Source organism: Myotis lucifugus, unplaced genomic scaffold (assembly GCF_000147115.1).
Source record: "Myotis lucifugus unplaced genomic scaffold, Myoluc2.0 scaffold_821, whole genome shotgun sequence".
Taxonomy (NCBI): Eukaryota; Metazoa; Chordata; class Mammalia; order Chiroptera; family Vespertilionidae; genus Myotis; species Myotis lucifugus.
The window spans coordinates 73,855-90,543 of NW_005871869.1; the positions used below are offsets into that span (position 1 = coordinate 73,855).

General features: G+C 48.4%; 1 protein-coding gene across 1 annotated transcript in view; it reads right to left on the reverse strand.

The window, feature by feature from the left end:
* The window catches only part of WWC2 (WW and C2 domain containing 2), a 125,585-nt gene that overhangs the window by 61,114 nt on the left and 47,782 nt on the right, over positions 1-16,689 (reverse strand). The window lies entirely within an intron of this gene.

Sequence of the window (16,689 nt, forward strand, 5' to 3'; positions counted from 1 at the left end):
CCCCTACACAACCCGAGCCTCTTCTCCCCAAAAGAAAGTTTTTTCGAAGACACACATAAAAAGGGAGGGAGGGTCTCTGTATTAGGCTACACTCTATTTTCCCCCCACCCTCCCCCCGGAAGGCCGCTTTCGGGACGGTAATTTTTTTTGTGTGGGAGCACCTTCCAGGGAAGGGGGCCAAAGAGCGGCATGGGGCTCGCGAGCCGCAGTTTGCCGACCACGGCTCTAGGACATGGTAATGGCCAATAAATGGTGATTCATACAAGCAGGATAAGTGAACTGTCTCCTGTCCGCTCCAGAGGAACCAGTCAGTCTGTCCTCGCAGCCGGCAGCATCGGCACCTGGGGGCTGGTTGGAAATCGCCTTCCTGGACCTGCAGGCGGCCCTCAGAACCAGAACCCCTGGGGCCCAGCAGTGCGTGTCATCTGGCCCTCCGGGTAAGGCTGGGGGGTTGGAACCATTGGCGCAGAAGTGAAGAGCTTGAAGTTTGGACTGGAGACCCGGGTCGAGCCCTGTTCTGCCACTTACTTGCTGCACAGCCGAGGGCAGGTTTGTAACCTTAGAAGCCCCTGTTTCCCAATCTGGTTCCTAAAAGGGGCGGGGGGGGGGGGGGAAATGAGAACTGAACAGAAGAATGCCTGACAAGTGGTAAGCTTCAATATGTATTGGGCGAGTAAAATGAACCTGACACGGTAAGCAACCTGCCCAAATAAGGCAATCTGCCATGTTTACTTTCTAAACCTGGAGTCAATTTGAACTCAATCTGAGTTGGAAAAAAAAAACTGCGTTCTTAGAATTGTGCTCAAATTCCATGTTATATGAACTGCCCAGGAAAATTGAGTTTTCTCTTGACAAAGGAAGTGCATACTACAGCCAGATCATCCCCACGCCATAGGCCGCGGCTTGGCTCCCTCGTCTACAAGACTGGTCTCTGACCACCTCGATAAGGCTGGTCAGGTAACCCAGAGCCGGGGGACCTCGCATGGCATTCTGTCTGAGGACTCCCTTTCCCCGGCTCCTTCAGCAATGCTGTCTGAGAGGTGCGTGTGTCCTAAAAAAAGGACAAATAGGAAACCACGGAAACAGTACGTTTAAATGACAAGAGGGACACTATGCGAGTCCAGTCCCGGCGCCAAATGCACGCAGAGGCCTGGATGTGACAGGAGCATAATCAACCGCCAGCATCAGAAGTCACCAACGCCCGGGACACCTGCTCAATTACAAGTCACGGGAACATGATTCTACCTGGAAAGAACCCAGTTTTTCCATCGATTGTTCAGCAGTAATAAGCAGTTTATTAGCTGTCACTGCTCTAAGGCTGGAATTACATCTCCAGGGTACGTGTCACTGTGAACTCGGTTAAAAACTCAGACGCTTCCATGCCTGCAAAGTTTCACGGGAAACTTGTTTTGCAGTGTCACTTCCAACATAAAAGCAACCCTTTATTTTCTGCATCTGGATAAACACGTATCTTTTCTCCACACTCTCTCATTCAGTAAACCCGTTACATAAAAATTGATTCATTTCAAAATTGTAGGGTTTAATTCTTATCCAGATGACAAGGTATAAACAGAGTAACGTTCTCAGGTAGCAAACAGAATTCAGCACCGTGCTATGCTGCGATCCTGCTAAAAGGGACATATTCCTATCATAACTAAGAAGAAACACAAAACAAAAAGAAATAACGGACGTATTCCAAAATGAAAAACAATATGAATCCCAACACATACAGCAAACAGAGAGAGAAATGTCCATGAGCCTCTAAGTGTCTTCCTCTTGTTTTACGCAGAGTCCCTGACATACTCAACCTCCCTTTGATGTTGAGGGAGAAAGGACGGACGGAGGTGGTTTGCATTGTTTCCCACAATGCAGCAACATCCTGCAAAAAGCCTAAAGTTAACAAGAGCCTTTCTGCAGAATTCCAGAGATTACGGTTTGCTTAGAAACGTCCTCTTGCGCCCCGTGACTGATGCAAAGAAAACGGTAAATTGCTGCAGCTCTTTGCCGAAGTTTACGTATAAAATCTGAACTTCGCGTGGCATTTCCCCTCCTTCGGGCACGGTCTCGTTCTTTTACACAATCTGTCACTGGGTGTTCCTGTCACGTCACGGATACCTGTGCTATGACACGTACACATATTTGCTCTTCACAATTTCGTGACGGCGTACACTACATGTGGGCGGGCACAGATCCCGAAAAACCAAGTGTGCCCTAACTGCACTACGTGAAAAAGCACGTAACAGCGAGAAGCCATTTTCCGGTTAATAAAACCCTTGCCACGCTTCAGCCCTCCTCGGCACGGTCCAAGGTGCATGTGAGAGGGCTGATCGGCTACTTTTCCTTGGCAGCCTCTCCCGGCCCTTGTTCAGCCCATCGGCTCGAGGACTGTCACCTGTCTGATGACGACAGAATCGCCCACGGGAACGCCACGACGGCTCAGGGAAGACGGAAGGACGGGGTTTGCCATTTGAATCTTAAAGGGAGGGGGAAATACTGGAAAGATTTCCCCTCCCAATAATGATGCTGATTGGCTCCTCAAAACGACTTCTGTCTGTGTGTTTCTATGACTGTTCCAGCAGAGAAACCAGCTGCACAAAGGAACGAAAAGCTGGCCTACCCAGGCTCATGTCTTCAGGTTTAGTTTGTCATCGTGTTGGCCCTAGGCCCGCCCCCTACAGCCTCACCTCTGGTGCAGAGAGAACTCCATGAACCCCGCTTCCTCGCGAGGGGCTCTCAGATACTGGAGCTCGATGACCTTGGTTCCCAGCTCGCACTCCTGGAACCCTAATGCCCGTCCCGCTCTGTCTCCCACAGCCTTCCCCCCAAAGCCTGCAGCCTCCTGCCCTTCACCCCATCCCTCTCTCCGCTCTGCAACTCCCCTCCATCCCCGGTATCAAGTATTCATCCCCTCTCACAGTTCCTTCTCTCTCCTCCCACCGGTCTGCCCACTCCTTCCTCAGATCTCCTGGCTCCTCTTCTGACATTCATTCCCCACCGTTCACTCCTTCCAACCTGCACCCTTTAACCGGGAGACTTCCGGAGGCCCCACCCAAATCGCCCTAATGCCGGCCGGCCGAGTCCTATGATTACTCGGGAATAATAATTACTCTGAGAGGCGGTATTTGTGGGCGATTCCCCTCTGTCAGAGCACCTCGCTTATGCTGTTGCTATGGGGATACATATATTATTTGCAAAAATGTCAATACTTATATTTTATGTAAAAAAGTCGATTTTTATATAATTATACTAATAATATGAAGCATTTCCTGAGTGTTTGCCATGTACCACAGAGCTTCAATACGTATCAGTGTGTGAGTTAAATCCTCATAAAACTCTGCAGAGCAGACAGAATTATCATCACTGATGGAATGGCCTGTGCAGGAAACAGCTTCCTGGGAATCAAACACGTGATGCAGCAGCACACGCCTCACACTAGTGAGCACCCGTGGTTTCCACCAAGTTCACGACGCAGTCTATGGCCACCACTCCTCAATGCACAGGACTGACTACTGATACCCACTCAGATCTGACTGCCACCCATTCTGGAAGAAGCGTCAAGAAAGGGGTCCCTTCGGTAGGTTCTGGGGGGAGCAGCCGGGAGGGCCTGGCCTTGAAGATGACACTGGCTGCCCCGAGAGCCTGCTCTCTGGCAATGAAGGCTGCGTGCGGGCTGCACAGGCTCCACCCCTACACCCCCCAGCAGGGGCGCTGAGGAGTATTCCTTCCCATCACAGGTAACAGGAAAAATACAGATCAAGGACACGCAACTCTCTCATTCTTTAGAGACTCAGCCAAAGATCAAAAGCAGCTTTTAAACAATATTTCTCTTTTGAGTCCAGTGAAACCTCGTTCCTCGAAGGCTGTTCAAGAGGCGACCTATTCGAAAACGGAATTTTTCCCATTAGAAATAATGTGAATTGAATTATCTGCTCCAGACCCCCATGCTTTAACCTTCCTTATTGCAGTGCACGTCTAATGTACTGTTTAATTTATAACTAAACACGTCTTTTATTAAATGTACAGAACCACCCATGACTAGCCTTGACTAGCCTTACAGGAACGTTCACCTATCGCTGCCTGGAAAATACTCTCACTGGCTAGGCGCTTTTCCCTTATCCAATTTTCTACCCCTTCAAGGGCTGTGGTTGCCGCGTTGTGGGCACTTCCACACACGTAGCAACATTAGCACTCTCGGTGGCCTCTTTACGTTCTAAAACTGTGCCAAGCCTCCATTTCCCCGGAACAAAAGCATTCTCTCCTTCATTTGTTGCCTTTGAGGCACTTTTTGTCATGCTGGGGTACCTTTTAAAATGTATTTTTAAAAAGAAAAGAAACAGAAAGTAACAAGCGTGGATGCGGGTGGGAAACATGGGAACCCTGTCCATGCTGGTGGGGATGTAAAAGGCGCCGTGTCTGCAGAAGACGGGAGGGCAGAGCCTCCAACAGCTAAACGCAGAACTGCTGTCTGACCCGCAGTTCCACTCCTGGGTACAGACCTAAAGGACCTGCGGACCGGACCCCACACAACTGCATACACACACACGTGCATGGCAGCGGTGGTCACAGCAGCCAAAAGGTAGAAACCACTCGAATTTTTGTCATTGGATAAGTGGGTACACAAAGTGTGGTGCATGCATGCAGTGGGGTACTATTCCCTGCTACAATGTGGACGCACCCCAAAACATGCTCAGTGAAAGCAGCAGACCCGGGGGTCCCATATAGACTGAAGTATGACTGCACCTACGTGGAACAGCCAGGACAGACGGACCCATGAGGACAGAAGTATATCCGTGGCTGCCAGGCGCAGAGAGGGGCACACGGAGAGAAAGGACTCTGGGCGTCCGGAGTGAGGGAGATGCGCTGAACTAGCCCGATGGCGCTGGTGGTCGCACAACACTGAATATACTGTGTCGTTTTAAATTAATTTGTGTTATGTGAATCTCACCTCGATAAACTGTTGTTTTCACCTTCATTGTTGAGAGTATTACAGATGCCCCTCTTTTTCCCCCACTACCCCCCTCCACCCAGTTCCCGCCCCGCCCCGCCCTGCCCCAGGCCTTCGCCACCCTATTGTCTGTGTCCATAGGTACTGCATGTATGCATATAAGATCTCTGAATAAACTGCTTTTTAATAGTAATAAGTTCGAACAATGCTAAGACTCCAAGTGAATAAAATATTTCCACAAGAGGAAGCAAGATAATAAAAACATGGGAAAGTGTTCAACTTCACTAGAATAAAACAAAACGCCAAACGAAACAATAATCAGGCTTAATTGTAAGCTTACGCGACTATCAAGTTTTGTTTTGTTTTGTCTCAGTAGTAATAAAACTTAGTTCTGGTGAGGATGTGAGTAATCAGACACTCATTCTTGCTGGTGATTCAGTAACTTGATACAATCTTTTTAAGAAACGATTTGGCAGTATTAAAAGCCATTCACTTGTTGATTACGCGTAACCTAGGAATGCTATTCTCACACGGTGCGGTGCTCCGGTGCTCTGGCATCCTGTCCCACCTGGCACCCTCAGGAAGGCTCAGCAGCCACACACGGATGTCCCGCCCTCCAACCCCAGCCTCTCCTGGGCCCGGCCCTGCTCTCTGAATCCCCAGCACATGCACATGCCTGACCCGTAAGTAGTCAGCAAGTCATCCATGTCGACTGAGTGCACGCACCTTAGACAGGAAGACAGCGATGAAAACAACTGTATCGTGGAAGGATGGCCACTGTTTTTAACTTTCCATTTATGCATATGTCATGGTAAGTGCATTTACCAAAAAGAATATGAGGGCTGATATGAAGGTGAACGTTGATAAACGTGTTTCCTGACCATGGGACCAGGTAGGAGAAAAATCTTTCAAGACCACATCGAAATGAATGGTCCTGATAGTTTAGTTTATTCTAATTTATATTTAGGCATCATAAGTGAATAGCCAAGTAGAACACAGAATCTCAGTTCCAAGGACGTAAAAGAATTTACCTCAGGTGTTTCAGTAATTCAGAAGGTGCTGCTTTTAAGTGTTTACCCTCCAGAAGCAAGCCTCGCGCTCTGCAAACACTTTCACCCCTACCTCTCCCCTCTCCTAAGTGCCAAGAAATGTTTGCTTGTGGGATCATTTGGTTTGGGAAAATAGTTTGAGAATTTAAGTGGCTCTGCCGGCAAAGAAGGCAGGAATGTCTGAGAGGAAGAAGGTTGAAAGATTGTTGTCTAAACAAACGAACCAAGATCCAGCAAGACGGTCTCATTCTCCTACGATGGCTCCAACAACCCGCAGCCATCCCGGTTTCAGCGCAGGGAACGGCTGCTCCGGGGCCAGGTCTGGGCCGAGCCTGAGCGTCACCCCGGAGGGCGCGTCACCCTGGAGGGCGCTCAGCCAGCACCGCAGGGCCGGGCCCTGGCACCCCGCTAGGCGGAGAGGGCCTTGTTCTGCTCAACCTCCCTCTTAAAGAGGTTCATCAAAATGAACCTATATCACTTTCAACGTAAGGGATTGGGAAGACGGTGTTTTAATGCCTAAAACCTTATTCCGTAGGCACAATCCCAGTTAACACGCTTTCATTCCCAGCTATGTTTTCTCTTAAGTAAATATATGCATGTATAGACTGATGTACAAATAACATGATACACATTTTGGCAAGATTAGTATTAAACTACGTAAATATATATATACACTATAGTTTTGAGTCCTGCTTTAAAAGACACAAGTATTACATTCTCATTATGAGGAATACACAAAATAGGATAAACTTATTAGTAAAGTCCCTCTTTCATTTCCCTATAGAATGCTGTATATATATTCCAATATTTTGGTATCTTTTCAGTATATAAATTCACATACTCTACAAAGCATACAAATAGGCTGATACTATGTGAGTTTTCCACGACTTTAATCAGTTGGCATGCAAGTTAGAACCCTTTCAAAAATCATACATACAGTTTACCTTCATCTTCTTCTATATACATTGAGTAGATTACAGTCTATCATTCAACTGATAGACACTAGTTTCCATTTCTTTCAAGAGAAACTAATGTTTCAATGAATATGCTTGTAAATATTTTCAGCTGTTAAGTATTTTTAGAATGAATTTCTGGCAGTGAGTCAATGAATATATAGACTTGTTATTATTTTTATTACATATTATCAATCCTCAACCAAGGATATGATTTTACTGATGTCGGGGGTGGGAGGGAGAGAGGGAGAGAGAGGGAGAGAGAGAGAGAGAGAGAGAGAGAGAGAGAGAGAGAGAGGAAGGGAGGGATGTAGACATCTACAAATACTAAGCATCAAGAAGGAAGAAAAGCATCCAGTACTAACAAGATGCCCTAGTGAACACCAGGAATTCACGAGACAAGCTGGCAAAGGGTGGCAATGTCACCTCAGGGCTCAGAAGCGGGGCCTCTGCCCGTCAGATGCCAATTCCAACTACTGGAAAACCAGCCGAGAATGAGCCAGGAGAGGGAAGGAACACACGGGAGCAAAGATGCTTTTATCCTCGCGCTCCCCTGCCGGGAGCATCCTCCCTCCACCTGCTGCCTCCCTCAGGCCTGGTCTTTAGATTCACCTTCCTCCACAGGTAGTGCCAGCGCCAACTCAGGGAGCCCTGTCCCCTCGGCTGTCACTACTGAAGGACACCAGGTGAGCTTTGATGGGGGAGGTATTTTCCTACTCAAACTGGTCCCTTTCTTTAGTTTACCCGGCCTTTCAGCTCGTTGGGCTCCTGCTGGCTTTTCCTCTCTGTATTCCAGGCGCGCTGGGTCAGCATGGCACTTGGCTCACAGACAGTTGTTAGAGAAAACGAAAAGCAAGTGGTTTCTAGCCGGACGCTCTGTGGAGATCCAGGCTACTTAGGGCCAACATCTACCTGATCATTCGGGGTGCCTGAGAGTCACGTCAGTGTAACTCGGAGAAAGCACAACTCTTGACTCCCTCAGCCCCAGCCAGTTCCCCCGCCCCTCCCTCCCCAGACTACACAGCTCAGAAAACGACACGATCATCCACCCAGATGCTCAGTCACAACCCGGGAGGCAGGCACCCTCGATGCTTCCGTGTCCAGCACGCCCCACACTGGATCCACCCTAAATCCTGCAGGCCGGACCCCCAGCATGCAGCCTTGGCCCACCCAGCGTCCTCGGTCCCCTCAGCCACACCACCAGCACCTCACGCCTGCACCGCACCCTAACTCCCCACTGCTGTGCTCCTACTCATCACCCTGCAACCCATTCTCCGCACAGCAGCTGGCGGTATTTCTTTTTACATAAAAGTTTAGTTAGAAACTACGGGCATCCGTCCTCCTTGTAAAACAATAAGAGATCGCCGAGAAGGCTCAGGCTCGTTCCCTCTGGCCACCAGCTCCCGTGCTCCCCTCCTCGCAAGCAGAGGCTTATGTCCAAGTCGCTGAGGCCTGCAGGCTGCTCTTTACGCAGCAGAGCCGCCCACATCCATCTAAAGCAGCGGTTCTCAACCTTCCTAATGCCGCGACTCTTTAATACAGTTCCTCATGTTGTAGTGACCCCGGATTTCATTGTTACAAATTGAACATAATTAAAGCATAGTGATCAATCACAAAAACAATATGTAATTATATATGTGTTTTCCGATGGTCTTAGGCGACCCCTGTGAAAGGGTCGTTCGACCCCCAGGTTGAGAACCACTGATCTAAAGGAATCATGTCCATGGCATCACCAGCTGACTCCTGGGATGTGATTAGCGTGGCTGGTGTCTCTTGTTTACTGCTAGTCTTTCTTCCTCAGCCCACAGCCCGGCCGTCCACCAAGGGGTTCCCAGTGCCTAGAACACCCTGGTGCTCATCCACATGTGCGACCCCCACATCCGTACTGGCGACCCCGTCAACCCGTCAGCTTTGCGTCGGAAAGCACCTCACCCTGGCCCTGAGCACCACTGACACACAAACCAGAAGAATCACAGATATTTTTTTTAAAGCTCGAGGGTTGGAATTTCAAGAACCAAATACCAGAAAACTAAGACATGCCCCTGCGCAGCCCAAGGGACGGCTAACGGGCTGCGATCGATCCCATACCTGGCACTGGCTCTGCTGAGCACGCGATGGGGCTCTTACGCCTCGGGAAGGCCTTCTCTGGCGGCATTTCCTCAAGTTCTCCTGCCCGTTTCCCTCTGGCGCAGCGCCAGGTCCTGTGAGCACTAAACATTAGACGTATGGAATGGCAGGAATGCCTGATAGCTATACAAACTGTGGAGACCAGCCCTTAGTCATAAACAAAAATGCATGCCCTTTGACCTTCGACTCAAATTCAACTGGAAGCAAACAAGAGTCATGAGCTGAATGCCGGCTCAGGGTGCATGGCCGAGTGGGTGGGGAAGGCTCTAAATATAGCTCCTCACCGCTGAAGAGTTAAATACTGTGTATTTATCTAAAATGTTAATGCACTGCGATCGCAAAGCACTGCTTGGTTACCTCTTAGATTAGTAGCACCTGAGTTAGAGAAACAAGCCATTCAAATCACTTGATAATCACACATCCATCTCCGTATCTGGGCCTCCTCTGGAGGTATTTCCCCAGTTCTGTAGGGGCTGGTACAGTTCACGATCTTGCCTTTCTAAGGCCACGCTCCCGAATGAGAGAAGAACAAGGAGGCTGGACGACACGAGACAACCAGCGAAGTGAGATGGGCCCCGCGCGCTGGCAGTAAGTGGAGACTCCGTGCGCCTACCATGAGCAGCAGGCAGAGCGCTGACCGGTCTGAACGGGAGCAGGTGACGCGGGTCCAGCACCTGTTGTGTCTGAATGCCCTGAAAGGAGGTTATAATTCTGGCAGCAAATTGGTGACAGGGACATAAAATGTTAAACCAATGGGAAAAAAGGGACAATTATTAACTATGGAGAAAACCAAAGGAAACTCGATTATAGAACATTAGGGTGGTCATCCGGAAACAACAGTCACACAGTCATAAAAGGGTACACACCGAGGAGCGATTTCTCTACCAGGTGATACCATGCGCCAAGGTGATGGGGGAGGGGAAGTGTGTGGACAGCGGGCAGGGCGCCAACTGGAAAACCAAGACATATGAACATGTTGTTTAAAAATACAGAGGTAACCACGAAGAAAACCGTTCAGTAGTAGGTGTGGTTGGCTCGGGGGAGAGAATCGGGTGTGGGGAAGGGGAACGGGTTTGCCTTGGGAAACCATTTTGTGTTTATTAATCATTTACAGAGACAACTTTGATTAAAACAAAGTTGTAAAATCTCCCATAAGTTTCCAATTTTAATGTCAAAAGTCAGAAAACTTTATCGGTTGTCGCTACTCACTGATTCAAAGTTATCCCTAAAGAAATCTCATACATTTTTAAAGTTACGTTTGCTCAAAATTCACATAAAGCACATCTTCTGTTTCTCTAAAGCACATAACCTATGACCAATGTAGTCTTTTAGTGTAAACTAAGTTGCAGCAAACCTTAAGATTGAAAATGTCAGTATTATACAGTGGGGCCTTGACTTACGAGTGTCCCGACTAACGAGTTTTTCGAGATACGAGCCGTCTCTCGGCCGATTTTTTGCTTTGAGTTGCGAGCTAAAATTCGGGTTACGAGCCAGCTTCAGATACCCCACCGCTAGTTGGCACAGCGAACGTCATAGCGAACGCCACGACATCAGCCCAGCATCACGTGTCTCACTCGTTCACTTTTGATTTGACATACGAGTAATTTGAATTACGAGCTCCATCACGGAACGAATTAAACTGGTAAGTCAAGGCCCCACTGTACCTACTTCTTCTAGCTTTTGTTTGGAAGTCCTGTTACAGCCAACACAGAGATACCAGGTAATGTCTCTGTATTGTACCCTTGGCCCGGCCTCGAAGAGGCTGCCGTGTAACGGGAAGGACACAGCTCGTGAGGGTTACCGCCCGGCAGGGGAGCTGTGAACCCTGTGGATGGAGCGATGAAGAAATGAAGGCCGTTTCCCCGGCTGCATCTGAGCCGGTGGTCAGCAAGCTCCGCTCTCCTCAGCGACCTCCGCTCTCCATCTTGTAAAGCAGACAAAGGAAGCAATCTGAAGAAAGTACTTTTTTAAGATGTCATGACACAATGACCCTCTCTCTGCCCTCTTGTTTCTAGCATGCGCCCAATAAACAGAACCTAAGAGCGTCACCCATGAAACGCTAGGTCCCCAAAAGTGCTTTCAATGTCTGAGGCTCCACTGGCTCACTCCGGGTGCCGTTTTGCCTCCCCGTCCTGCCCTGGGCAGTCTTTACCTGTCTCTGAGCTGCTCCCTTATCACCCACCACCCCCGCCTTCCTCACAACCAACACGCCAGGACCTCAGAGCTGACAGGCTTGCCCACGGCAGCCCCTGCGTGTCAGGTATGTGCAGGTCCTGCTCACGGGAGGTGGGCCACGTTTTCTTTCTATACACCCTGACCTGTCCCCCATAGCGACGTCCTGTCTGCCTCCTCGCTCTGAGGGCCGCAGCCAGACGATGGGTCAGAGGACCCACTATTTCCTGGAGCGGAAATCATCCTCTGGCCAAGGGCACAGCAACTGCTGTCCACCTGTTTTGCCTCTGCGAGCTACTAAGCGTCTGGAAGAATCCTCCAGCATTATTTCTGTAGCGGCTTTGTGTTCATTTTGCCAACCAACCTACTATTCGCTAAGTAACTTGAAAACCTATTTTCCAAAGAAAACAAAATCATCCTTTTGAAGTGCACTCTTCTTTTGAAGCCCAAATTGGTGCCCATGTATTGATTTCATCGTCATTTTTCTACCTCCCTTAACATCTACCTGTTTAAAGTAAACTAGAATCAGGTTTCAAAGGTGTTCCCGGAATGGAAACAAATCTACATGATATGTCCGTTTGATTATGAAACAATTCATTACTGAGTAAATCACTGGTTTAAGAGAAGTTGTAGCACTTGATTTATTTACAACAGGTCTTGAATCTCCAAAATGAGTTAACTCTTTTAACACAAATTCAATGTGACATAAACAAATTGGGTTTGTATGCATACAGATATTCACCCCATTGTTTGGGTATAGCATGGTAACTCCAAAATTGTATTCTCATAAGATTTCTCAGAAGGACATCCAAAAACATGATGATAAAAAAAAAACTCAACTTTCCATAAAGGTATAAAAAACATACAAAACATACTGTCAGTCTCCCTCAAACCTTAACAGCTAGTAACACCTCTAATTTCAATGAGTATCCATAGTTATTACATGTAATTACAGTAAAATATAGTTCTCACATGCCAATGATTTGGGAAGCTTGTAACTTATTTGATGTTTTTTTCATTTTACTATTTCAAAATGGTTTTAAAAATACAAAGATACTGACTTAATACTTCATGCTGTAAAGAGATGAATTTCACATTTAATGATAATTTTTTAAAACTCTTGTATTTCTTCACATACCATAATTTAAAACCCCATTTCAATATGTGAAAATGGTATCCCATGTCCTTTTTCATTTTTATCCTTAAGGATTTCTACCACAGCCAGTGTTCACTCCAACACGCAATGGCATACAGGGAGGGAACGATGGGTTTAACAATCTCCCTTCTTTTTTTCTTTTTTTTTAAATATATTTTTATTGATTTCAGAGAGGGAGAGGGAAACAGAAAGAGAAACATCAATGATGGGAGAGAATCATTGATCAGCTGCCTCCTACACACACTTTACTGGGTATCGAGCCTGCAACCCGGACATGTGCCCTGACAGAGAATCAAACCTATGACCTCCTGGTTCATAGGCTGACACTCAACCACTGAGCCACGCCAGCCGGGCAACAACCTCCCTTCTTCATGTTTGCTCTCTCCAAAGCCTTTCTAGGCACTAGAGATTTTTAAAAATAAGCTTCAACAGCCTTGAAGTAGAGTAGACCTCTTTACTGTATCACAACTAAGCCGAGACACACAGACCCTGATGGGACGGGGCCGAAGTTAATCACAGAGTCCCCCAGACACAGCTCCGTGGTGACGTGAAACACCCAACATGAAGAATCAGAGCGCCGGGTGCCCACGGCTGGCTGGGGAGCGTCAACTCGGAACCACCCCTCTGCCTGCTGGTTCTTCACCCATAAAGCAGCAGGGTTTGAGTCAACGATCCAAAGTCAAGCATGCTCTGAAGCTTAATGATTTTTTAGATTCTGCAAAACTTCACCAGAACTGTGGCCATTCGCGTCTTACTTTCCCACTGACCTACATAGGAATCTAAACGAGCCTTAATTGGCAGTCGCCCCTGACCATTTTGTTTTAGACCCAACAGAGTCCTGTGCTGTATCAGGCAGGAAATACAAGGGTCTTTTTAAATCTTTAAAAACAACAACTGTTCACTGACTTCCACTGCTAGCTACATAGACTCCAAGGTGTCTGGTCTGCATTGGGACACGCAGCATCTGGCCTCAACCCGCCTTCCCACCTTCTTCCAGGGATTCCCTTTGCTGTTCCAAAAGCTCCAAACTAAACGTGCTTTTCCTAACTCCACCAGCGTCTTCTTCTTGTTGCCCATGTTGTTCTTGGTGTCATCTTGACTGTCCTCTCTCTCCACAGAGGCAAGTTCCACCTAATCCTCAAAGACAGGGGGCCACATACTTTATCATCCAAACTGGGACAATATTTTTAAAATATATTTTTATTGATTTCAGAGAGGAAAGGAGAGAGAGAGATAGAAACATCAATGATGAGAATCACTGATCGGCTGCCTCCTGCACGCCCCCTACTGGGGATCAAGCCCACAACCCTAGTATGTGCCCTTCCTGGGAATCGAAACGTGACCTCCTGGTTCATAGGTCGATGCTCAACCACTGAGCCACACCGGCCAGGCCAAAGTGGGACAATTTTGAGTGAAAGGAGATATTAATTGGATGGGACAAGGGATGCTAGCAGTAAACTGGGGCTTAACACAGACGGGACCCATGAGGGCTCTACACAGAGCCCAACTCAAAAGCACATCTACTGGATAACCTCTCCCTCCCCTAAAGCTCGTCACACTTTACATTTACACCTCCTTTTGAGTACTGCTTCTGCTGGGTATCTGAGCTATGTGCCCCACAGGCTAACCAGTCTGAGGCCTGCATGAGTCAGCATTACACTTCCCACAATGCCTCACTTGTAGTGGTAGGTTCCCAATAAACACTAGATGCAGAAATGAGCTGGAGGCATGTCTAACTCTCATATATGGAAGTCGCTGCTTCAGATCAGGGCCTGCCTTTTTACATCAGCACCAGCCACAGAGAAGAACCACACTCCACGGCCACACCCAAGAGTCATCTCACTCAGAGAGGTTCACAAACTGCGATGGCGCGTGTCCTGATAGGAAACGTCCCTGGTTCACACACGATGGCATCCAACCACGTGGGGCCTTGTTCACAGCTCCACAGAACCCTGCTTCCCATCGCGAGGAGGCGTCCCTTGAAAAGCGAGGCTCCCCTTCAGGAGCGCTTCTGATCACGGGATGGAGAGCTGAGGCACTACCATGACCCCACGGGGTTCACTGCGCCGCACCCCACAGCCCTGCGTCTCTTCCTGTCTTCAGATGGCGACTACTTTCTCGCTCTACATTCTAGACACCTTGGGGTGCAGACCCACACTCACTGATCCCGGTGTCCTCCGGAGTGCAGAGAATAGCACACAGAGCACATACTCAACAAATACTGAATTAATATTTAAAAATCAATGAGGACATGACTTGAGGCTATGCAGCAACGAAAAATAAGAACTCCATGGCCCTGCTGAAGCGTGCTTCACCTACGCACGGATTCAGACCTGCTCCAGCCATGTATTCTAACTCCTTAGTGTGCAAAAACCCGGTGAGGCCTGCGAGTCCCCACGTCACAAGACACTACGGTTCACAGGAACGAAGAGCGCTGTCCAGAACGAGCTGCTTCGTGATGGAGCCAGATCTCGAATCCAGACACTGAACAGCAAGGCTGTCTTGATCCACACGGGAACATTGCAGTGAACTTGACAGACATGGCATTTACATAAGAGAAAATATCTACACGCCCCTCGTTACTCTCGTCCCTGAAGTCCACAGGCCACCACAGACAACGAACTGCCCCCCGTGTTCTATTAGTTTTCTGAAAACAAGAGGGAAAAAGCTTTCGTTGGCTGCTTCTTCCAGCCACTGGTATAGACAGACCTGGCTGTGTCAAAGTAGGGAAAAATAGAAGAAGCATAACTGAGCGAAAAAAAGAATTTAACACACTACAGGACACGGAGTGGACAGCCCAAGGGCCGCAATACCAGCCTCGCACTTTGTTCCTCACAAACACACACACACGACACTATTGCTACATGAATGTACTGAGTTTATTTTGGGGTCAAAATAAATGAAGCCCTTTATCATCCAGAATGTCCACCCGGATATGGACTTCTTTACTAAAACAGAAAGTCTTATGAATTAAACAAAGCACTTTTAAAAAACCAAACACCTATTTTTGTCCAAGTGCATGTCAATCTACCCTGTATTCAGACGCCACGTACAGGAATTGGCTGGAAAAGGGAAACGCACGCTTGGTGCCAGCTTTCAAGGCTCCTTCGTTACCTACACGGCTCCTACATTCTTTCTTTGTAACAGTAATTAACTGTAAGCCTCGGCGGGCTTCCTTCCCATTTGCTGCGCGTCTGCAGGCATGAGAAGTATGTAGCATTTATATAACAGGAAATGTCTAAGAGCATTCTGCTGGGACTTCCTTCCCCCACACCCCCCTCCACGCCCGTTCCTTAAACTGCCTTCCAAAGGCCTGCTGTGTTCTTTCAAAACTAAACTCAGTCGCAAATAGAAAGAGTGCTAGTCCTCGGTGTGTGTGAACACATCCCACGGAGGCTGCTCGGAGCCCCGCTCAACGGCTCCTCTCCCTGGCACCTGACCCTGAACGCTCGGCCGTGTCCATGCCATGCTGGTCAAACATGCTTTGCTGTTGTTATCAGGGTGGAATTTGGGAGGAAAAGAAGAAAGCTTACCAACCCGGCTCCCCATTCTCCACATACCAAGCCCTGATCAAGAGGCCCTTGCAGCGCTGGGCACGATTGCGGTTCTGACTCTCGAGTCACCCCCACCCACCCTCATAGCAACTCTGCCCAACCGCGGTCTGAGCTCCCAGGGGCGTTTCCCCAGGAAATGGGAGGCTCTGAGTGGAATGGAATGTGAAAGGCCCGGCTCAGGGTGTTTGTCCCGGGTGTACGAGAAGGAGGAGTGCTCACACAGTGCCTACCTGAGTCTACCGTTCATTCCTTAGGAGGACCCCTGACAACAGTCCCTGGTAACAGTTCTTAGTCCTTCTGGTTGATTAAATGTCCAAAATGTGCCTTTTCTACAGGATAGCATTGGACAAAAAAGTCACTCTGGTCATGAGCATGTGGGTGTCGCCATGCCAGGGGCAGTCACATGGAACTGGCACGCGGCCCATCATAAATGGCCTGGTTTTTAAAAACATCTAGCCATGTCCCCAGAAGCCAGCCAATGTCGGGGATGCCTAGAAGGTCTGGCCCCACTGAGGACATCCTCACGAGGTGGCCGAGCTGGCCTACCCCGGCCTGTTCAGGGCCACACCCACAGGAAGGACGTCCTTCTGCCCCTCCAAAGCCACACTTAGCACACAGCTCCTCTCCGCCAGAGCAGCCTGGAGTAAGAGCTTCCCAAACTGCCTTGATTAAAAAAGGAAGAGAAAAAGAGGAATCCCTAACTTAGTTCTACCTTTCTCTGTCTTTGAAGATC